Here is a 6,540-nt window from a genome sequence, read left to right as displayed (position 1 = left end):
TTTGTCTCAGCAACCTGTTGAATGATTCTTCTGCTTTCAAAACAAAATGACAACAGGATGAATGCACACACTTGAAAATACAATACATGCAATGTTATGCATCATAGTGATGCAACCTCCTTTCAGTTTCATACTGCATGTCAATTGAAATCCTTACTGAAATGCACACCTTCTCAAGATTGCGCTTGACTGGCGTGTCAGGCACTCAATTACAGCTGTATTATCAAGACAATGTGTTCGTTTTGTAAAATATAGTTCTGGTCTGGTGTGGCACCCCAGCTAACGCACAACGTTGCCACAACGTTTCGTGTTAGCAGGGACTGTCTGCGGCGCGCTGGTGTGTCCCGGACTTTAGAGTAGAGAGACAGTTCAACTGCAAGTATGAGCGGCAGAAACGGATATTGCCTTCCCTTTAAGTAGAGCGTCAGGGACAGCCTCCCTGGCTTACGGCCATACTAGCCTGAATACGCCCGATCTCGTCCGATCTCGGAAGCTAAGCAGGCTCGGGCCTGGTCAGTACTTGGATGGTAGACCGCCTGGGAATACCAGGTGCTGTAAGCTTTTGCATCTTTTACACACCAGAGGGCGACAAATCACGAGTTTTAACTTTGGATACACGCAATTTCATCATTATTTCAGATTTGACTTCCCCAAATACACAGGCATACAATAGATCTTGTTCTCCAACGTAAACGGTCCCTAGTAACTAGGGTACATTCGTAAATAAATTGAGCATCATGGCTAGAAGTGACTAAATGTTGCCTAATCTTTCTCATCGAGAAATGACACAATTACAGCAACACAAAAAGGAACTCCACCGGACAAAGTTCAGTGCTCACAAGGAGCCTCATTCAACACACACGGTTCCATTCCCATTCATGCAAAGCACGAAAGTGTAAAACTTGGGAACATACTTGAGAGCAAAGATCACATTCAATCTCATTCAAGGCACGGATGTGAATGCAACGGGATGAAATTACTGAAATGATGCCTGCCCTCGAACTGTGATGATGGACTACCCGACTCGCCAATAATATTGGGTTCTGGTGTATTGAAATACAGGAGCTGCTGGATTTGTGTGTTTTCTTACCCCCTCACCATAGTTTGTCAAATGTTTAAACAACTGAACTTATATTCAAGGTTTGATTCTCTTCATATGTTTTACTGGTTTACATTTGTCTCAGCAACCTGTTGAATGATTCTTCTGCTTTCAAAACAAAATGACAACAGGATGAATGCACACACTTGAAAATACAATACATGCAATGTTATGCATCATAGTGATGCAACCTCCTTTCAGTTTCATACTGCATGTCAATTGAAATCCTTACTGAAATGCACACCTTCTCAAGATTGCGCTTGACTGGCGTGTCAGGCACTCAATTACAGCTGTTTTATCAAGACAATGTGTTCGTTTTGTAATATATAGTTCCGGTCTGGTGTGGCACCCCAGCTAACGCACAACGTTGCCACAATGTTGCCACAACGTGGCGTGTTAGCAGGGACTGTCTGCGGCGCGCTGGTGTGTCCCAGGCTTTAGAGAAGAGAGACAGTTCAACTGTAAGTATGAACGGCAGAAACGGATATTGCCTTCCCTTTAATTAGAGCGTCAGGGACAGCCTTCCTGGCTTACGGCCCTACTAGCCTGAATACGCCCGATCTCGTCCGATCTCGGAAGCTAAGCAGGCTCGTTCCTGGTCAGTACTTGCATGGGAGACCGCCTGGGAATACCAGGTGCTGTAAGCTTTTGCATCTTTTACACACCAGAGGGCGACAAATCACGAGTTTTAACTTTGGATACACGCAATTTCATCATTATTTCAGATTTGACTTCCCCAAATACACAGGCATACAATAGATCTTGTTCTCCAACGTAAACGGTCCCTAGTAACTAGGGTACATTCGTAAATAAATTGAGCATCATGGCTAGAAGTGACTAAATGTTGCCTAATCTTTCTCATCGAGAAATGACACAATTACAGCAACACAAAAAGGAACTCCACCGGACAAAGTTCAGTGCTCACAAGGAGCCTCATTCAACACACACGGTTCCATTCCCATTCATGCAAAGCACGAAAGTGTAAAACTTGGGAACATACTTGAGAGCAAAGATCACATTCAATCTCATTCAAGGCACGGATGTGAATGCAACGGGATGAAATTACTGAAATGATGCCTGCCCTCGAACTGTGATGATGGACTACCCGACTCGCCAATAATATTGGGTTCTGGTGAATTGAAATACAGGAGCTGCTGGATTTGTGTGTTTTCTTACCCCCTCACCATAGTTTGTCAAATGTTTAAACAACTGAACTTATATTCAAGGTTTGTTTCTCTTCATATGTTTTACTGGTTTACATTTGTCTCAGCAACCTCAGCAAGAATGATTCTTCTGCTTTCAAAACAAAATGACAACAGGATGAATGCACACACTTGAAAATACAATACATGCAATGTTATGCATCATAGTGATGCAACCTCCTTTCAGTTTCATACTGCATGTCATTTGAAATCCTTATTGAAATGCACACCTTCTCAAGATTGCGCTTGACTGGCGTGTCAGGCACTCAATTACAGCTGTATTATCAAGACAATGTGTTCGTTTTGTAAAATATAGTTCCGGTCTGGTGTGGCACCCCAGCTAACGCACAACGTTGCCACAACGTTTCGTGTTAGCAGGGACTGTCTGCGGCGCGCTGGTGTGTCCCGGACTTTAGAGTAGAGAGACAGTTCAACTGCAAGTATGAGCAGCAGAAACGGATATTGCCTTCCCTTTAAGTAGAGCGTCAGGGACAGCCTCCCTGGCTTACGGCCATACTAGCCTGAATACGCCAGATCTCGTCCGATCTCGGAAGCTAAGCAGGCTCGGGCCTGGTCAGTACTTGGATGGGAGACCGCCTGGGAATACCAGGTGCTGTAAGCTTTTGCATCTTTTACACACCAGAGGGCGACAAATCACGAGTTTTAACTTTGGATACACGCAATTTCATCATTATTTCAGATTTGACTTCCCCAAATACACAGGCATACAATAGATCTTGTTCTCCAACGTAAACGGTCCCTAGTAACTAGGGTACATTCGTAAATAAATTGAGCATCATGGCTAGAAGTGACTAAATGTTGCCTAATCTTTCTCATCGAGAAATGACACAATTACAGCAACACAAAAAGGAACTCCACCGGACAAAGTTCAGTGCTCACAAGGAGCCTCATTCAACACACACGGTTCCATTCCCATTCATGCAAAGCACGAAAGTGTAAAACTTGGGAACATACTTGAGAGCAAAGATCACATTCAATCTCAATCAAGGCACGGATGTGAATGCAACGGGATGAAATTACTGAAATGATGCCTGCCCTCGAACTGTGATGATGGACTACCCGACTCGCCAATAATATTGGGTTCTGGTGTATTGAAATACAGGAGCTGCTGGATTTGTGTGTTTTCTTACCCCCTCACCATAGTTTGTCAAATGTTTAAACAACTGAACTTATATTCAAGGTTTGTTTCTCTTCATATGTTTTACTGGTTTACATTTGTCTCAGCAACCTGTTGAATGATTCTTCTGCTTTCAAAGCAAAATGACAACAGGATGAATGCACACACTTGAAAATATAATACATGCAATGTTATGCATCATAGTGATGCAACCTCCTTTCAGTTTCATACTGCATGTCAATTGAAATCCTTACTGAAATGCACACCTTCTCAAGATTGCGCTTGACTGGCGTGTCAGGCACTCAATTACAGCTGTTTTATCAAGAGAATGTGTTCGTTTTGTAATATATAGTTCCGGTCTGGTGTGGCACCCCAGCTAACGCACAACGTTGCCACAACGTTTCGTGTTAGCAGGGACTGTCTGCGGCGCGCTGGTGTGTCCCGGACTTTAGAGTAGAGAGACAGTTCAACTGCAAGTATGAGCGGCAGAAACGGATATTGCCTTCCCTTTAAGTAGAGCATCAGGGACAGTCTCTCCGGCTTACGGCCATACTAGCCTGAATACGCCCGATCTCGTCCGATCTCGGAAGCTAAGCAGGCTCCGGCCTGGTCAGTACTTGGATGGGAGACCGCCTGGGAATACCAGGTGCTGTAAGCTTTTGCATCTTTTACACACCAGAGGGCGACAAATCACGAGTTTTAACTTTGGATACACGCAATTTCATCATTATTTCAGATTTGACTTCCCCAAATACACAGGCATACAATAGATCTTGTTCTCCAACGTAAACGGTCCCTAGTAACTAGGGTACATTCGTAAATAAATTGAGCATCATGGCTAGAAGTGACTAAATGTTGCCTAATCTTTCTCATCGAGAAATGACACAATTACAGCAACACAAAAAGGAACTCCACCGGACAAAGTTCAGTGCTCACAAGGAGCCTCATTCAACACACACGGTTCCATTCCCATTCATGCAAAGCACGAAAGTGTAAAACTTGGGAACATACTTGAGAGCAAAGATCACATTCAATCTCATTCAAGGCACGGATGTGAATGCAACGGGATGAAATTACTGAAATGATGCCTGCCCTCGAACTGTGATGATGGACTACCCGACTCGCCAATAATATTGGGTTCTGGTGTATTGAAATACAGGAGCTGCTGGATTTGTGTGTTTTCTTACCCCCTCACCATAGTTTGTCAAATGTTTAAACAACTGAACTTATATTCAAGGTTTGTTTCTCTTCATATGTTTTACTGGTTTACATTTGTCTCAGCAACCTGTTGAATGATTCTTCTGCTTTCAAAACAAAATGACAACAGGATGAATGCACACACTTGAAAATACAATACATGCAATGTTATGCATCATAGTGATGCAACCTCCTTTCAGTTTCATACTGCTTGTCAATTGAAATCCTTACTGAGATGCACACCTTCTCAAGATTGCGCTTGACAGGCGTGTCAGGCACTCAATTACAGCTGTTTTATCAAGACAATGTGTTCGTTTTGTAAAATATAGTTCCGGTCTGGAGTGGCACCCCAGCTAACGCACAACGTTGCCACAACGTTTCGTGTTAGCAGGGACTGTCTGCGGCGCGCTGGTGTGTCCCGGACTTTAGAGTAGAGAGACAGTTCAACTGCAAGTATGAGCGGCAGAAACGGATATTGCCTTCCCTTTAAGTAGAGCATCAGGGACAGCCTGCCCGGCTTACGGCCATACTAGCCTGAATACGCCCGATCTCGTCCGATCTCGGAAGCTAAGCAGGCTCCGGCCTGGTCAGTACTTGGATGGGAGACTGCCTGGGAATACCAGGTGCTGTAAGCTTTTCCATCTTTTACACACCAGAGGGCGACAAATCACGAGTTTTAACTTTGGATACACGCAATTTCATCATTATTTCAGATTTGACTTCCCCAAATACACAGGCATACAATAGATCTTGTTCTCCAACGTAAACGGTCCCTAGTAACTAGGGTACATTCGTAAATAAATTGAGCATCATGGCTAGAAGTGACTAAATGTTGCCTAATCTTTCTCATCGAGAAATGACACAATTACAGCAACACAAAAAGGAACTCCACCGGACAAAGTTCAGTGCTCACAAGGAGCCTCATTCAACACACACGGTTCCATTCCCATTCATGCAAAGCACGAAAGTGTAAAACTTGGGAACATACTTGAGAGCAAAGATCACATTCAATCTCATTCAAGGCACGGATGTGAATGCAACGGGATGAAATTACTGAAATGATGCCTGCCCTCGAACTGTGATGATGGACTACCCGACTCGCCAATAATATTGGGTTCTGGTGTATTGAAATACAGGAGCTGCTGGATTTGTGTGTTTTCTTACCCCCTCACCATAGTTTGTCAAATGTTTAAACAACTGAACTTATATTCAAGGTTTGTTTCTCTTCATATGTTTTACTGGTTTACATTTGTCTCAGCAACCTGTTGAATGATTCTTCTGCTTTCAAAACAAAATGACAACAGGATGAATGCACACACTTGAAAATACAATACATGCAATGTTATGCATCATAGTGATGCAACCTCCTTTCAGTTTCATACTGCATGTCAATTGAAATCCTTTTTAAAATGCACACCTTCTCAAGATTGCGCTTTACTGGCGTGTCAGGAACTCAATTACAGCTGTATTATCAAGACAATGTGTTCGTTTTGTAAAATATAGTTCCGGTCTGGTGTGGCACCCCAGCTAACGCACAACGTTGCCACAACGTTTCGTGTTAGCAGGGACTGTCTGCGGCGCGCTGGTGTGTCCCGGACTTTAGAGTAGAGAGACAGTTCAACAGCAAGTATGAGCGACAGAAACGGATATTGCCTTCCCTTTAAGTAGAGCGTCAGGGACAGCTTCCCTGGCTTACGGCCATACTAGCCTGAATACGCCCGATCTCGTCCGATCTTGGAAGCTAAGCAGGCTCGGGCCTGGTCAGTACTTGGATGGGAGACCGCCTGGGAATACCAGGTGCTGTAAGTTTTTGCATCTTTTACACACCAGAGGGCAACAAATCACGAGTTTTAACTTTGGATACACGCAATTTCATCATTATTTCAGATTTGACTTCCCCAAAT

At 43.7% G+C, this 6,540-nt stretch overlaps 6 non-coding genes across 6 annotated transcripts; all 6 read left to right on the top strand.

Annotated features, from left to right (window-relative positions):
* The first annotated feature begins 442 nt into the window (after positions 1-442).
* Positions 443-561, top strand: LOC136756378 (5S ribosomal RNA). Its single transcript, XR_010818466.1, has one exon. It is a non-coding gene; the product is annotated as a 5S ribosomal RNA (ribosomal RNA).
* A 1,066-nt stretch (positions 562-1,627) lies between these two features.
* Positions 1,628-1,746, top strand: LOC136757559 (5S ribosomal RNA). The gene has a single exon (XR_010819551.1). It is a non-coding gene; the product is annotated as a 5S ribosomal RNA (ribosomal RNA).
* A 1,058-nt stretch (positions 1,747-2,804) lies between these two features.
* On the top strand, positions 2,805-2,923 carry LOC136756679 (5S ribosomal RNA). The gene has a single exon (XR_010818746.1). It is a non-coding gene; the product is annotated as a 5S ribosomal RNA (ribosomal RNA).
* A 1,055-nt stretch (positions 2,924-3,978) lies between these two features.
* Positions 3,979-4,097, top strand: LOC136756464 (5S ribosomal RNA). The gene has a single exon (XR_010818547.1). It is a non-coding gene; the product is annotated as a 5S ribosomal RNA (ribosomal RNA).
* A 1,055-nt stretch (positions 4,098-5,152) lies between these two features.
* LOC136757036 (5S ribosomal RNA) lies at positions 5,153-5,271 on the top strand. Its single transcript, XR_010819084.1, has one exon. It is a non-coding gene; the product is annotated as a 5S ribosomal RNA (ribosomal RNA).
* A 1,055-nt stretch (positions 5,272-6,326) lies between these two features.
* LOC136756910 (5S ribosomal RNA) lies at positions 6,327-6,445 on the top strand. Its single transcript, XR_010818962.1, has one exon. It is a non-coding gene; the product is annotated as a 5S ribosomal RNA (ribosomal RNA).
* The last annotated feature ends 95 nt before the right edge of the window (positions 6,446-6,540 follow it).

This window comes from Amia ocellicauda, chromosome 8, assembly GCF_036373705.1.
Source record: "Amia ocellicauda isolate fAmiCal2 chromosome 8, fAmiCal2.hap1, whole genome shotgun sequence".
Taxonomy (NCBI): Eukaryota; Metazoa; Chordata; class Actinopteri; order Amiiformes; family Amiidae; genus Amia; species Amia ocellicauda.
Note: the sequence above shows the minus strand (reverse complement) of the source record. Positions and strands in the feature narration are given on the sequence as shown.